The 17533-nt window shown below is 42.1% G+C and overlaps 1 protein-coding gene across 8 annotated transcripts in view; it reads right to left on the bottom strand.

Annotated features, from left to right (window-relative positions):
- SIPA1L2 (signal induced proliferation associated 1 like 2) overlaps window positions 1-16864 on the bottom strand; it is a 266715-nt gene extending 249851 nt beyond the window's left edge. For 4 of the 8 annotated variants that reach the window (XM_078156236.1, XM_078156239.1, XM_078156234.1 and 1 more), the window contains exon 1: window positions 16467-16863. The gene's annotated coding sequence lies outside the window, so the exon portion shown is untranslated. Of the gene's footprint in view, window positions 1-16466 lie in introns of all 8 variants that reach the window. The other 4 variants (XM_078156231.1, XM_078156233.1, XM_078156238.1 and 1 more) reach the window with 2 other exon arrangements.
- Between the last annotated feature and the right edge of the window lie 669 nt (window positions 16865-17533).

Raw genomic sequence — 17533 nt, forward strand, 5'->3', positions numbered from 1 at the left:
AAAAATCACATTCAGTGACCTGAGTTAAAATCCTAGCTGTGCCCCTTGACCTGCATGTTTCAAACAAATCACTTAGCGTTTAACTTTCTCATTTGTAAGACGTGGAGACTGGACCAGACATCTCCATTCTCTCTAATGCTGCATCTATAATTCTGTGCCGTAACAGGAGGAATATATGTAGAATCATGTTTTTTTCAGAAGTCAATAAGGGATATGATTGAGGACACTAGAGTGGGAGTGAAAAGCAGGGAGACAACACTAACACTTCAAGACCAGAAGGAATGAGGAAAAGCATCCATATGTTGAGATAAAAGGCAGAAGAAAATGAGAAGCTTCCTTCCCAGACAGTCTTGGTCTGTCGGAACTAACCTGATAGTGTGACTATCTAGCAGAAACACAGAAACTAAAGGCTGCTGGTTTAACAGGTGTGAACAACCTTCTTCTCTTTCCCTCACTGTGCTCCTTACCCTTTTCAGCTTTCTTTTGTATACTGTTTTTCCAGTAAGATTGTAAGCTCTCCAGGGTAGATACTGTCTTTCTTTTTCATGTTTGTATCCTCCAGGCCTAGTACAGTGCCTGACACATAGGTTCTTAATACATATTTGCTGTCTGACTGAAAGAGAAAAAACATAACAGTCCCTTCTCTCAAAGCTTACATTCTAACTGGGGAAGGCAATGCCTGTAAGAAAGTAGACGGAAAAGCCCAGAAATCCTAAGGGTTCAGTGTTGGAGAGGAGGGCAAGGCCCAGGAGTCTTAGCGTGCATCCGCCAATCAAACGACAGTGTCTGGAAGTTGGAAGGGTGCAGCAGCAAGGCAGGTGGTAAGGTCTGAAGAGCCCTAGGTCAACATGGTAAGACAAATAGTGTGATGGTTTCCCATCTTATTGGAAGGATTCTATTTGGACAATCCAACATAGCATCTAACAGGCATGAGTGACCATGTCCTTTTTCCCACTCCATCAGATCTGTGACAGAAAGGACAAAGAAAAGGCAAGGGAAGAGGGGGAAGGTGACATCTTTAGCTAAAAATAACTGGTAAGAGAACGTGGAAATCAAATACAAAATCTCAATGTTAAAATATACAAAAGTTCATCATGGAAAACAGGAATCATGCCTTAGACTTCTCTGTAACTGCCACAAGGCCTAACATGCTTTATTTCATTCACTTAACAAATATCTGAGCACCTACAGTATACAAAGCACTAAGTTCTTCATCCTGTCCGCCATTTCGGGGCCTGTCCCTTTTCCTCTCTACTTCCTAGAGTACACTGCGCCAACTTTACATTCTTTCAGAAATAAACTTCTGCAGCAGGGAGAGAAACACCAAGGATTATCCTACTAAACCAAGATGATGTTTTTAGAAAGTTTCCCCTAAGCAGATACACGGAAACAGCAGGCACAGATCACCCAGATTTCATTGTACTAAAATTAGGAGTGAGAGCAAAGAAGTTGAAGTCAGTGATGACGTCAGTTCTCTTTTCGGTTGGCCAAGTGCCAGTTTCAAACACATCGTCCCGCTTTCTCTAGCACAGAAATAATATTTTGGAAAAGAGCCAGCTCAGCAGTTCAATGAATGTTCAAATTCTAGCTTCACTATGAATGTTTTATAATTCAATGACAAGGTGAACAAAGTCTATACAGGGCTACATCTGCAAGGGTGTTATTTTCTTTGTTGTAAGCACTTATTCTTTTGGTGAGTAAAGTACTGCAAATGAATTATTTTAAATATTTAAATGCCTGGAATTTATTTAGGGATTCACATCCAGCTCACTTAAACAAAGATTATGCAAATATAGCAAAGCATAAAGTGCAAAACAAAAATTGTTTTCCTCTCATAGTTTTTAATTCTTGGCAGCATCTCAAAAGCCAAAAAATCACCTCTGTTCAAGTACTGGGTAAGAATGTACTTTTCACTCAGTTATCTAAACACATACCCTGAATTAATCAGCAAATTTACTAACTCATCACAAATTATAAAATTTCAAATAATTAGCAAGTCTTATGATACTGTGGTATATGAAACCTTCCAAAAATCTACTTTCAGCTACCTCAGAGCCAATCATTAAATTTTTAGTGAGAGCATTCACCCATTAGAAACTGGCACATGCTACAAAATCAGGATTTGATGTATTGTTTTGTTGACTGTCTAGACTTAAGAAAGGAATGGAGAAAATCGCAATAATGCAGATTAAACGTAAAAGTATGTTAGGTATACATCATTTTTTTCAGATAGCCAGTTGTTAAATATTTACCAACTCCTCCCTGCCTACAACCCTGCTGCTGAGGAAGCTACAGCTGGTCTATCACTTGAGCTCAGGAGTCTGGGTTGCTATAAACCTAAAGACAAATAGGTATCCACCCTAAGTCTAGGAACCAATATCGTAAGACCCTGAAAAATAGAGGGCAATCAGGCCACTGGAGGAGGGAGGTGCTAACTGTCCCGGTTCAAAATAGGTTAAAGCTTGCATGTAGATCAGTATTGGCATAGAACCTGTAAGGTGGCCATGCACATACAGCCCAAGTGAAATAGGGAGACCCAGCCTGAAGAAGAGAGGAGGGAGAGGGAGAGAGAGAGAGAGAGATGGAGGGATAGATAGATAAATTTGTATTCTATATAAGTATCATATAAGTTATACACATGTATTATATGTTATATATGTGTGTTTCCTATCTATAGATAGACAGATGTCATTGAAAAGTTTAGATTATAGCCATGGTCTAGGGATCTAGAGATTGGCACTGATACGGTATGACATATGTGTTACATCTTATATATGTGTATTTCAGAAAGAGAGAGAGAGAGAGAGAGAGAGAGAGAGAGAGAGAGAGAGAGATGGATGGATGGGATGGATGGATGGATGGATGGATGGATGCATGGATGCCCGAAAAATTTATCAGGGGTGGAAAACCTTCAGCCTCAGGGCCACAGGTTCCCCAGCCCTTAGATTATAGCAACAGTCTAGGCATCTAGCACTGTCACCAATATGGTATGTTCTGCTCAGCAACTAACTAGGAATTCAGTGCTGATATGTCTCTTCCCTACCATCTTTTTCATTCCCTCTCAGAGTAATATATATACTACCTGGCTCACCACTTGCCCTGTCTTTGTTCACAGATAAGTTAATTCCACTCCAGGCTTGCATTTACATGCACTCCCTCTCCCTCAAACAGGCATACAAACATTCTCTAATGAGGTATAGTGGAAAGAGCATTGGTATGTCTGGAACTCTGTCAAACACACATTAAGGGAGTGGGAAGAGTCTCAGAGTACTTACTCAGCTATGCAGCCCTATGGCTGAATCAGTCATCAAGGACTGTCTGGGAGGCAAAAGCTCCTCCTTACATCCTCCCCCGAAGCTGCAGCACAACATATCAAACACAGTCACAGCATTAATGACATGTGGGGGTGGGGGAGATCTAGACATCCCACCAAAACCCAGGACCTGCACAGGTCAGTGCTCTGATGGAATCCACATAGCAACAAAGGTAAAGAAAGATGATGCTTCATCCAATCCTCTCCATCCTCCTCCCCCACACCTGGATCCAGCTATCCCTACTAATGAGAATACTTCCCCAAACCACAGGGCTTTGTGCCCACCCTAAATTGTATCCCCTGAGCTTAGCACAATCCCTGGCACACAGCAGGCACTTAATAAATGTTTGAACTGGACTGGAGGTCAGAAGAACTGCGCTGAGGTCTTGATTTTGACACATACTGGCCCCCAATCCTTGAAGAAGTCACTTAAGGAAACTGAAACTTCAAAAGGTTGTCTGTAAGATAAGAGGGTTGTGCTAAATGACCTCTACCATCACTTCCAGCTTTGACACTTTATGATTCCAGGGTTCTTTTATTTTCCCCTTTTGATTGTATTTAATTACACTGGGAAAATCTCTCCTCATTCCATTTATGGATCAAATCTGTTATGGTCCTCAACAATGGCTCAAAAGTACAAAAAATAGTCCTACTGATAGAAGAAAGCTATAAGCTTTTAAGAAAAAGTAAACAATAAATAAAAGTTTAAAAAGTGCCATCCACTTTGACCTTAAAAGTGAAGTCCCCTTTAGAGTTGACACATAAATTATATTTCCTCAAAATCCAACATTAAGGATAAATGTAAAAGATCATTCAATTTTATTAGTGTTCCATTAATTACTCATACTGTGACAGCCGAGAGGCAACGTGGCATATTGGATAGAGAGATGGTTTGAAAGCCAAGAAGATCTGGATTCAGGTTCAGTCTCTGTCACAGACTGGCTATGTGATCCTGAGCAAATCACTTAACTTGACAGAACTCTAGGGCACTTTCTATGACAGCCTGCCTTGGTAGAGGAATTCCTCAAGCAGGAGTTTACTATAGCAATGAAATCACATGTCTCATCCTCCTCTTAGCTGTTTTCTTTCCCAGAGTTTTCATTACAAAGAAGTTTTTCTGCTACATTGAGTTCAGATGACAGAAGCATATCTGTGTACCTAACCACAATGTACAGCATTATTTCTGTGCTCAAATTTTTGGAACATAAGCTTCATAAGGTATTTCCTGTAATACCATTACTACAATAGGCAAAAGCCATCTGTCACCATCTCTCTTCTCCTTGACCAGGTTCTAGAAGAACCACCAAGAATATCTTTCAAAAACAACAAAAATTAGATACATGCTTACATACAGAATTATGACTTACTAGATAAATTTAAACATATAGGAACAATCACATATCCTGAAAGTTGGCATCAGACCTGAGTTCAAATCCAAGCTCAAGACACTTCCTAGCAGTGAGCCTCAATAAGTCACTTGAAGATCTCTGTGCCTCGGTTACCTTGATGTGTAAAATGGGGATAATAATAGTACCTACCTCCTAAGGTTGTTGTAAGGACAAAACAGAATACTTTATAAAGAGCTTGCAAAGCTTGAAGTGATATAGATAGATAGATAGATAAGTGTGTGTATATATGTACATTTTATATATATATACATATATATATATATATACTAGCTATATATTATTTTATTAGTAGTTGTATTAAGCATCTGTTACGTCCCTGTAGTATACAAGTACAAAAGTGAAGCAGTCAATGACCTCAGGAAATAGTCCTGTGTGTGATCCCTTATTCCTACATAATTATCACCATATGTTTCTATAAATCAAATTTATAATTATAAGTCAAATATTAGGCCATCTTAAATATATAAAGGTAGATACAAAGAGCTGTATTCAATGTTTTATAATCCTCAGTTAAAAAGTGATCAACATAATTTCTGCCAAAACATTATCAAGTGTTTTTTGTTTTGTTTTGTTTTTTAATTATCTTAGGCAGAACTTAATTGTTCACAGGCTCTGGAAAAAGACTCAGACACACTTACTTTACAAGAATCTTTTTCTATAACACAAGGTCAGGACTTGAAAGGAGCTGGCAACTATCCATTTCTGCCTAGACTGTCCTTCACAAATCCAAATCCAAAGACTGAGCCAGGCTCTGAAAGCTGAGACGTGGACCAAAACCACACCTTCTTGGAAGATGCCTGGCTTGCCCCTTGGCTCACTAGCAGAGCAGTGTCTCACACTCCTGTGAGTAGCAGCCTTGAGTTCCTTAAATGCTCTCCAGGTGAGAATCTCCCTGTGCTGGCAAGTCAAGGCTATGACTCTCAGAGGTCTATCTTAGAATGGAGGAGGTCTGCTAAACCAAAGACTAGTCCTAGAGCCAGGGTGGGGAACCTACAGCCTTGAGGCCACATGTTGCCCTCTAGACCTCAGGTGCAGGCCTTTGACTGAAGTCAACTTCATGAAGTTTGGATTCAAAGGGCCATACTTGAGGACCTAGAGGGCCACATGTGGCCTTGAGGCCCATAGGTTCTCCACCCCTGTTCTAGAGGCTTCCTTAACTCTCCAGGACCTGCTTCAGAAACACACTCTGCTAGAGTTTCCAGCATTCTTCATCGCAAGAGATTTTAATGTATCTCAGAGAACATCAAAAGTTCTCAAGATTCAGGTGTCAGTGCTGGAGGACAGAGCAGGCAGGAGCTGAAGGGGTAGGGATCAACACCTCCCTCCTCCCTGCAACATACTAGTGATTTGAAGAATTACCCAGTGAACAGTGATCAAGAAGTTTTTTTCAAGGTTGCATGAGACCCTGAATACATGTTTACTATTCAAAACAAGTTTAATATCTGATTCTATCTTACTCCCTCCCTCTCATTCAGCCTACTTAATATGGATGCAACATTTCTAACATCATTGCTGCTTTGCTGTTATTCAACTATGTCTGACTCTTCTTGACCACATTTGGGATTTTCTTGACAAAGATACTGGAGTGGCTTGCCATTTCCTTCTCCAGATCATTTTACAGATGAGGAAATTGAGGCAAATTGGGTTAAGTGACTTGCCCAGGTCACACAGCTAGTAAGTGTCTGAGGCCAGATTTGAACTCAGAGAGATGAGTCTTTCAGACTCCAGGCCTGGAGTTCTAGCTGCCCCTCTTTCTAACATCATAGGATCCTAAATACAGAGTTAGAAGATTTATCAGTGGTCATCTAGTCCAACCTCCCTAATTCACATGTAAGACAACTGAGGCCCTGGGAGTTAAGTGACTTGCAGAAGGTCACACGAGTTGTGTCAGGGGTGAGATGTGACTAGGTCCTATTCTTTCTGCTCACTATTTCATTAGTGTTGAGCACTCCCTCTGCTTCTACAAATCACAACCTCTTCATATCTTTTCATCCTGTGAGATTCCTGCCCATCATTTCCTCTGACTCTTCTAATATTTGCAGGACTGGGAGAAAGGTGGAGGGGGAAGAGAAGAGAACACACAAGTCAATGCAGAACTCACGGTGCCCATTTGGATTTTCTCACTCCGGTGACAGGACCATCCTCAATTCCAGTTATACATACCCTGGATGTCTTTTATACCATTGATCATCATTGGTAACATGTAACCACTTACTTCAATCTAATATTTATCTTTCCATGTAAGTATAGTACCTAATTACACAACATCCTAGTTTCTGGTTTGGAGGTTCTTTACCAGGAGCCTCAATACCATTTTAAGATCAGGTAACAACTAACTTGGAAAATTTTCTCACAATACATTTGCAAGCCCTATGCCAAAACATTAAACAAGTATCTTTTCAGATAACTAAGAAAAGACATGAAATAATCAACTGTGGTGGGGAAAACGTGGTATGAATGGCTAATTCAAAACAAAAATGCAAATGGTGAAAAGAAACTACAGTTATCCCTTCCACACTGCCAGGGTTAGGGGTGCAGTGCCCCGAGGATCTGGAATATCCGTTTTTGGCCCTCCCTTCACACCAGAGAAGAAGCCTAAATTATTATGGTATTAAAAGATAAAACATATTGATATTATATAACACTATACATATATTTTATGTATATCTGAGTTTCTCAACTTTTTCTGTGTCGTCTGCTGACCTCTGCCTGTTGTCTGCAGCTTCCACAAAACTCACCCAAAATTCCCATTTAATTTCTTATGCCAGTCCTCAACATATCAAAACCATGGTGGGAAAAGTCTCGTGGTGGAAGGGATAACTGTGTAAAGAGGAACAACAAAACAGTGTATGGTCCATTAAGTGAGTCTCAAGCTTCACAAGAAATGGCGTATTGTACTTCATACACAAATATATTACTGATCTGCACATCTGGAATGGTTTTTCTAATAATGGTGGTGGATTTATAATGATATTGCCCACATCTCACATCTGATCCTCACAGCAGACCAATGCCATATATATTAGTGAGATTGTTCACCTAGGTCAGAGACCCAAGTGTGATGTGCTACCTAATAAAACCACCTGGCAATGCACTTAGGGGCAGTGGTGCAGCTCCTATGGAACACCTGCAGATTCATGAGCCTTTCTGGGAAGAAATGAAACAAAGCCAGAGGAGGGAAAGCAGGGAGAGGGAAGGCAGGTGAAGAGTTTACCTTTGGAGGACCAGAATGAGATACCAGCCTTATGTCAACACAGAGATAACTAGGAAAAAAAATTACTCTGCTTTAATTAACTATTTAAAGCATTCATATCAAGCTAGTCTACTGCATACTTTTTTTGTTGTTGTTGAACCTTCCCCTTGACTGCAAAAATCTCACAAATTTCATCTTGATTTAGACTTTATTAGTGTTTCATTTATTACTATGAGTGCAATTACTATATTAAAGTACTAAGGGCTGCCTTGATTTGGGGAGGAGTGGAGAGGAGGCTCCAATCTAAAGGGGGACTGAACAGTCTTCTAGCACCTGGTAATAAAGAGAAAACTTGGGAGGAGGGAAAGGAAGGGAGATGGAATAATGTGACTGAAAGCTCCTTGCTGAAAATAAGTACATCTCAAGACAAAGCAACTAAATTAATCAGCTGAAAATTCTACAGGTTTCACCTCTGAGTTGTTTTCTAAAAGAGAGAGCAAACATAAATTCTGTCTTCTCTTACAACCCCATAGTCTCACAATACATAATCCATATGTTCAGTGGCAAAGTAACACACTAAGAATAATAGAGGAACAGATTCCATCCAAGGGCACCTTTCTTTCTGAAAATGAAGCAAAACAAAGTCTCACTCAAATATTCTATTAACCAATTAGAATTTGAACTTGAAAAACCCAGACTTCCTTAAACAACACCAAGTCAGAGTTGGAAAATTCTACACAGTCCAGTGTGGTCAGGTAAATACTTTCTTCTTAAGGGTCCATCAATCCATAGGAGTGTGGAAGGGAGGTTCTCCTGGCAATTCTACAAGGCAGAAACAGAATGGACATAGTATTACCCCTTAATGTGCTTCACCTTAAGCTGCTCCTAATTCTTCCAAAGCAACTACGTCCAACAAAATGCAAAACAAATACCCACACACTAATACTGAGAGGAAGGTAGGAAGAAAGCAATCAGTCACAGGTATTGTTTCAGATGTTTCCTCAGAAGTTGTGAGCTTTTTGCATGGGACTGATTAAATTTTATGATATAATTACACTGTCAAGTTATTAATGATAATCTTCTTAAAAGACTTTAAAACAGTAAACTTTCAAATCCTGATACCTGTGGCAACAAGAGGCGTGAACAAGGTACTAATAAGGCCTAAACTTATAGAAATCAAAGGCATTTTAATTAGGTGTGAGAGGAAGTCTGTTTCAATTGGTTGAAGGACTTGGTTCCACTCTATTTATAATTGAGAATTTGAGTTCCTATCTGAAGAGAGGAAAGAGTAGGGACCTCAAGAGCTGAGCCAGAAAGAATTGAAGCAATACCAGAAAGGAAAAATAAAAAGTAGAGTTGACCTGTAACAGAGAAAATAAATCAAGAAGGGCCAATGGCCCCTACAAGCACCTCAAAGCAAAAGTTTTGGATAAAGCCTGATTATGCTTCTTCCTCAAGGACTGGGAGACATTCCTAATAAGAAGTCTGCTTTTTGCCCATCTTCCACAGCCTTTTAAGTCACTGTTACATACTCTGTTCAATTCTTTACCTTAACATTTCTGGTAAACCGATTTTTTTTCTCAATCACAGAGGCCAAGGGTTAGCTAGAAACAAAATTACATTTTATATTAAGGCAAAGCAACAAACCTCTACCTGAATGTTGGGAATTTCCTACCTGGGGGCTATGAGCAATAGTGATAGTAGTCTTAATTTTTCTTTTAATATAAACTCCTTCAATCATCAGGGAAAGAAGCCTATTGCTCCGAGGTTTAAAAATTATCTAATTATTCAACAGGGTGTGGCTTCACATTCAAAAGTGGGAGGGTAGGGAGGAAAGGTCCGTAAGGGTACCAGCACACTCCTTAGGACGTCCCCTCCCCCCCCCACATATACTCACAGGGTTGTTCCAACCACAAAGCAGTTAAATAAAGGCAGTTTAGGAAAGATGGCCACAGTAGTTGTGGGAAGAAATCAATTAATCAACATTCATTAAGTGCCTACTATGTACCAGGCAGTGTGCTAAGCTCTGGGGATACAAAAAGAAACAAAAGACAGTCCCTGCCCTCAAGGAGCTTATGATGTGATGGGGGAGACAACAGGCAAAGCAAGACTCATAAAGAAGGTGGTATTGGGCTGCCTGCCTCTTAAAGGAAGAGAGGTATTCTACAAAGCAATAGGAAGGAGGGAGCCCGCTCCAATAGCCATGCAGGATAGAGTTGGGAGCTGCAATATCCTGACAGAGAAAACCATTTTGACACCAGAGAGGGAGCATGTCCAAAAAGGCTGGAAAGATGGCCTGGGACAAGGCTGTTCAGGGCTTTAAAACCTAATTTGGGGAGTTTGCCTTTTATCCTAGAGGCACTACAGGAAAACACTGGAGTTGGGGAGAGACCAGTTAGGAGGTTATTACAATAACCAAATATAAGAGAACTTGTATGGCACTGCCACTCAAGGGTCAGGTAAAAAAAAACTGAACCTGAAAGCTTCATTCTTTCAATACAGTTTTAACTTCATAACATACAGCAAAAGAGCAGACCTGTTTAAGCAATCCTGCATTGCATTCTTGCCAGGCATTGTACATATTAATTTCAGGACCCCATTTTAAAATGCCATAAATATTTAAACAAAGTCTATATTCAGCTACATTCCACTGACAGCCTCGTTCTGTCTTCTCTTCCACCACTCAGCTTCCATACTGAGGGCAGTCTATAGAAACAACTTATCTAGGGATTTAGTTCAGCTTAATGTGAAATCTCATATTCAGTCGATCCACCACCGAGGAATTCCAGAAGTGGGTCAAATTTGGCTCCTTCAAACTTGATGCTTTTTTTTTTGTGGATCACAAGTCTATAAATCAAGTTAGGAAAGGGATCAAATGAATTTCTCTCTGAACTTCTGGTATTTCATTTATATCACCTTGTTATCCCTCCTTAAAATGGGGTCCTGGCTGAATCTTATTTTAACTGAAAACCACAGTGTCTGAGTAAGAAATAGGAGAAGAGGAAAAATACAATGGCTGTAATTCTCATGAATTACCAAACCAAATTATCAATCTAAATCAAAGTCTGTAGCAAGAGAGAAGAATTAAGAGTAACCTCATCAGCTGGACCCAAAAGTAGCCCAATCATAACAAGTCTTACATAGTACTCAGAAAGTCTGGTGTTCAAACCCCACCTCAGACAGTAGGTGGGTGACACTGGGCCAATCACTTTAATTCGGTGACCCTCAATTTCTTCATCTGTAAAAAAATGGGAAATTTTTAGCTAACATTTCCACAGCACTCAAGTCTTGAAAAGCACTGTTCATGAATATTATCTCACTTTATCCTCACAATAATCCTGAGGGATAAGTGCAATTACTATCCCCATTCTGCAGTAGAGGAAACTAAGGCAGAGAGAAATTAAATGATTTGCCCAGGGTCACAGAGCTAGTTAGTGTCTAAGGCTAGATTTGAACTCAGATCTTCCCGAATCTAAATCAGGTGTTCTATCCACTGTACCACCTAGCTGCCTCTTACAAGCAGGTAATCATAAGTACCTCACAGGGTTCTTTCAACCATCAAAGAAGATAATTTATGTGAAGTACTATCTAAAAGTTAATATGTTCTTTCTCATACTTCAATACTTTGCTGCATTTCACAGACTCAAGCAGAGTTAGAAGGGACACCTTAATGGAAATGTAGCTTAACCCTCAACCATGGTAGAGGGCAAAGACTGCTGGTTCTAGAGTCAGAAGCTGGATTCAGATTCTGCTTTCCAGGGGTGTGATCTTGGGCAAGTCAGGAAACCTCCTTGGGCCTCCTCTGTAAAATGATGGGGTTGAATTAGGTGAAGCCCGTAGTCTCTTTCCACCGTCAGTCTATGAGCCTATGCATCCTGTTCAGATGCTGAGAGGCCGTGACTTGCCCAAAGAGCACTAACCTCAAATCTCAGATCTCAGACTTCCTCCTCCTCCTCATAGCTAACATTCATATGGCCTTTCCCAATCCCTCTTAATTCTGGTGCCTTCCCTCAGTTGATTATTTCCTCCTTATCCTCTATATAGCTTGTCTGTACACAGTGGTTTTCATGTTGTCTCTCTCATCAGACTGTAAACTCCTTAAGGGCAAGGACTGTCTTTTGCCTTTCTTTGTATCCCCAGTGCTTAGTGCTGTGCCTGGCACATAGTAGGCACTTAATACCATTTATCTGCGGTTTGCAAAGTATTTTACATGTATTATAACATTATAGAGACCACTGATTGGCTTCCCACTCTTCCACACAAGCAAGAATACTGTTATCTCCTATGAGGAGTTAGGCTCTTTTTATAAAGTTTAATGTTACAAGGCCATCAGTACTGTACTTCAATTTTATCTGGATTCCTAATAAGTAACTAGAAAATATCACAACAGCATCCTCACTTCTAATATAAATATTCAAATGCAAGAAGAAAAAAAAAAGAAAAGAAAAGAAAAATCGATCCAAGTCCAAAGTCTTGAAGCATCACTTGGCTTTCAAGGAAGTAAAGTTCCTGAACACAATGTCAGACATTCAAGAATCATGAGGAAGTCTGTATACATTTACATTCACTATGTTTTCCCAAAACATGTAATAAAGACAACTCTCTTTAAACCAGTCTTGCTTACTGAACCAACCACAGGCCTTTGAGGCCTTTGGTTGATTACCAAACAGTGCCAGTCCCCCTTCCAGTGAGGCGCACTACTATCCCCTCCACTTTCAGGAACAGGCAGATTTCCCAGGTGAGTCACTGGCTTCACTTCCCTTACCCTGAGGCTCAGGTGAGATGAGCTCAAGGAGGACAGGTGTTGACAAAACTCTGATTCAATAAGAAGGAGCCCTCCCAAACAGCTCCCATTTACTATTTCTAGTTTCTTAGAAACGTCCAACAGAACTACAGCATGGAGGCCAAGCTACCACTGCTCTGGACGCTAGGTATGATCTTTCTTCCAAGTGACTTGTCATTTTCTGGAAACTTCTGGGCCCTTATACTCCCCACTTCACTTCGGCTGAGACTTCCCAGGCCAGCACCTAGTGTCTCCATGCCTGTGATGTCATCAATGGGAAACCAATCTCAAGAGCCCTCAGCTAGAACTGCACTCCCTTCCCTCAACCACCCCCCTCAAAAAACACAGGTCTTGAGGCCCCAGGAGTGTGATAAGACAACTAGGTTTCTGAAGACACCCAAGTCGTACAAAAATGAAGACCCAGTGCACCCAAGGTCCACTATTCTGAAGGTGTCCTTCCCTAGGAGCCCTATATTCCTTCCCCCTTCCTCCATTCTCCTGTCACTGAGATGCTTTACTTTTAGATCCTCCACTTCAGGCCTTGCATGCAGATGCTTAATAAATGTTTTTTGACCTAAGCCTCCTCTTGTTAAAGTGAAAACCCACTACAACAAAAGCCTAAATTCCATAACTACCGGGATAATTATTGCAATGACCACTATGACTGAGTCATAATCTGGACTCGCCCCTGCTAAAATCTGATCTTCTTCAGGAAGACTTTGCCAATCCCTCTGAATTCTGTGCCTTCCCTCAGTTGATTATCTCCTCCTTATCCTGAACACAGCTTGGCTGTACATAGAGGTTTGCATGTTGTCTCTCCCATCAGACTGTAAGCTCCTTGAGGGCAGGGGCTGTCTTGCTTTTCTGTGTATCCCCAGTGATTAGTAGGGTACTTGGCACAAAGTAGGCATTACTGACTGGATTATACAATCTATAAACTTAAAAGGGCAAATTGAAAATTAGATTCTTTTAAAAAGCTGGCAAGGACCTCAGACATTAAGCCCAACCCACTCACTTTACAGATGAGGAAACTGAGGTAAGCAGTTAAATAACTTGCCCAGGGTCACAGAGCTAGCGAGTGTCTGAGGCCAGAATTGAACTGGCAGGAAGATGAGTCTTCCAGACTCCAGACCTAGCCCTCTATCCCCTGTGCCACCTATGTCAGGACAAAGGTTCAAATGCTACCTCTGATATCTATATGACCTTGGGCCTCAGTTTCTTCATGTGAAAACTGAAGAGCCTGGACTAGACAGTCTTTCCAGCTCTAGTTCTCTGATCCTATTAAGTCTCATTTATGACATAAACTTTTAAGCTGCTGATTATCTTGTTTCAGGCTTTTACTCATTTCTTATCCAAGTTAAGCTCACTTCATCTATATGTGGTTTAGGGGAACTGATAAAAATCGAGGCCTGCTTTGCTCCCTACTTCACACAGATGCTACGCAGTTTTGTTTCAGTTACTGAAAGCATCTCTATACACATAATCCCTGACCAAAAGCAAAGGACTATTTGTTAAACTGGCCTTCAGTCTAACAAGTAAATATGAATTTATGTTACACATCTATGCATTTCAGTACCTACTAAGTCTAACTCTTAGGCACAACAAAGCTAAATAAAATTCAGGAAAATAGCCTGGGTTTTGCTTTAGGCAACTAATATTTCAAAATAGTAACAACAGGACAGCCTATCTCTGCCTAAATGCCCATTTATATTCACTGTATAATTCAAAAAGGGGGATCAATTTGCAAAACAAAAGTCGAAGTATCACTCAGAGAGACTAAAAACAAAATACCTCCATCCCCAATATTTATCATACCAAAATCTCTTCCAGATCATAGACTCCCTGAGAACAGTAGAAGCTATTTATATGCAAAACTCAAGGACTGCAGTTTCCCATGAACAAACAAAGCTACCCAACAGAGTCCACCTTTCTAATCCTTTCCAATAACCACATCAAGCAGTCAACTCAAACTGACTTTTTTCTGCCAGAAAAAAAGAATACCATTTATTACATCTATCTCCCAAATAGAATCTCCTTAAATAGAAACACTAAAAATCCTAAACTATATTAAACATCTTACTAAATATGGTGCCCAAGTTTCGTCTTACCATTTTTAAAGAATGATAAGGATGCCTGAGATCACACTTTGACCTCTCAAAGACATTAGCCTAGACAGTATAAATATGTCACATCAAGCAACAGTCTTCTCATGATTCCTTCCCAACAAATTAGAAGAATTGGGAAATGAACACTAGGCAGCAGTCACAGACAACTCTGAAACCACATTCAGCAAATTACTGATATAAGAAAGCCATCTAGTGTTAATGTTAAGAAATGAAAATTGCGAACAAAAGAGCAAAGAGACAAAATTCGGACAAATGTTGTCAAACTTTGTAAGCAAACCAACACCAATTACTAATTTTTTACAAGTCTTCCCTCCCAATAACAAACACTGAATTAAAAGGTAATGTCCAGGGTTCAGTTTCAGCAAAATATGATTTCCCTGCTAAGTATTCACTGGCCCACTTGGCTTATAAAATATTCATATCTGGGGCAGTCATCATGGACAATATTAAGAGAGACAGGTTAATGTTGACAAATCTCGGCCAAAGAGGAATAATGGCAAATAACCTTCACCCAGGAAGTCTCCCAATCACAGTTACAAAGAATCGAAGTTGATTCTCTTTGGATGGACAAGAATTCTGGAAATGAATGAATACACGATGGCAGCATTCCCCAAGATACATGGATTAAGGTCCTACCTACCTTTTAAAATGTAATTAAGACGTGAACAAGATCAAAGGCACCAGGAGGGAGTGGCAAGGCACGGGAAGGGTGAGAACACTGGAGAGAGGGAGGAGGAAAGTGCGCACTGACTATACACGAGCCTTAAATTCTTGCATTCCCGGGGCACCTACTCTGTGCAGAGCAGAGGGGGGTTGGGATCCCTATGAGATACAAAGTGCCCTCCTTCTCTCGCCCAGTACCAGACGTCTTTGAAAGGAAACAAACCTTCAGTAAGTTAACAGAGTAACCCGCAAGTGACAAGAAAGGTAAAAAAGAAATCTGCCCATTTTTTTTAAAGATGGCAAAGAGATTTCGTGTGAAGGCAAATAGATTCACCCAGTAGATGTCACCCACAAAAGGATCACCTTTCTCTCAGTAACTTTAGGGAAAACTAAAACTGCTGCTGCTGCTTTATTATAGATTTGCAAGAAAGCATTAGGAATGGCTAAGGTGCAGCCATTCTGCGGTGAAAGGGGGGCGCGGTGTGTGTGGGGGGGGAAGGGCAATTGCAAACGCAGCTTGTCTTGCTGCCCGCAGGGGGTCTGCGCGCAGACATCCCTTCGGCAGACACAACACCAACTCAAGCAAGCTTTGCATTTGCACTCTTGGTTCCCGGCACAGTTGCGCCTTCGCTCCTCAGCTCCTCAGGACCGTCAGGAGTGGGGTTCTTTTCCACCCTCAACAGCCCAACCCCCCATTTTCAACTCAAAAAGACCCACCTCACTTCTTCGAGCAACCCCCATTCACCCTTTCTACAACGCAAAACCCCTTAAGGAAAGGCCACCCCTGGGTAGATCCCCGGGATGCGCTCCCCGCTCCCAGAAACCCCACGGACACTTCTACTGGATCACAACAAGGAATATTTCCTCTTTCCCCCGATCCTCTCCACCGCCGCCGCACAGATTCGCACCAGAAAAAAAAAAAGGATGCCTTGCTCCCCAAACGCAAGAGTAGGGGTTTGCAGACGCGCTCCTTCCATACCTGCTACAGCCCCGGAGCGAAACCAGGCTGCTGCTGCTGCTGCTCTCGTCGCCTTTCTCCCGGGTTCCCCATCTCCTCCGAGGCTCCGGCTTGGGGTCGGGCTCCAGCCCCGGCTTCCCAGCACACACACTCCCCCTCCCCACCAGACCCTGCGGCGGGGGGAGGAGGTCCGCGGGACAGGACCCGACTGGAGGCAGCGCTGCACGGAGACCCGCTCTCCTTCCGCGCCTCTCAGAGTTGCAATTGCTCCCTCGCTCTCGCTAGGGTCGGGGGAGCCAGTGCTGCGATTGCAGTCTGCGCCTAGGTTCTCCTCAGCTGTCCGACGGACGGGGAGGGGAAGGAGAAGAGAGGGGAGGGTGCGCGCACACAACTCCTCCTCCGCCGCCGCCTCTTACAGCTGCCGCTGCTCCTCCTCCTCCACCCCCTGCTTGCAACGCATAGTCGCCGGCTCCCTCCCTTCAACACCTCCCTCCGCCTCCCGCTGAAAGCCTTCCTCCCAATTCAATGCTCACTCTCTTATTGGCCCCAGCTTACTTCCTTCCCCAATCCTCCCAGCTTTGGCCCCCAACAACACCCTTCGACTCGGATTGGGAGGTGTCCCTATTACGCACCATCACCGCTTGCCTCCCGGATCGGTCTCTGTTTTCCGACTCACGGTTGTGGGGAGCTGCGGTCTGGATGGAACGTTCTCGGGAGACCGAGACTTGCAGCTTCCACACTCCCGGGGGGCTCTAAAAACAAAGCAACCTGGGGCACCGAGGTGAGGAGGGCGGTGCTTCGAGAAGGGTCGTGGATGATTAAGAGCCTGAAGAGAGCTGTTGGGTTAGAATTTCCAGGTGTTCCTTACCTACCGCTGTCTATCTAGACTCAGGAAAAGCCAGTGTTTCACAAATCAGAGACCAAGGTTGCATATCATCTCTCCCCCCCACCCCCACACCCCTCATCTTCCTATGTTAACTCCCAGGGTCTTGCATTTGGGTTACCAAGCACTAATTAGAATCAGTCAGCGGGGTATCTTAACTGGCCTTTGCTTTTCCTCCGCTGCGCCTTCATACACGCAGCTTCTG

The sequence above is a fragment of the Phascolarctos cinereus genome, unplaced genomic scaffold (assembly GCF_003287225.1).
Source record: "Phascolarctos cinereus isolate Bilbo 61053 unplaced genomic scaffold, phaCin_HiC Scaffold_5;HRSCAF=322, whole genome shotgun sequence".
Classification (NCBI taxonomy): Eukaryota; Metazoa; Chordata; class Mammalia; order Diprotodontia; family Phascolarctidae; genus Phascolarctos; species Phascolarctos cinereus.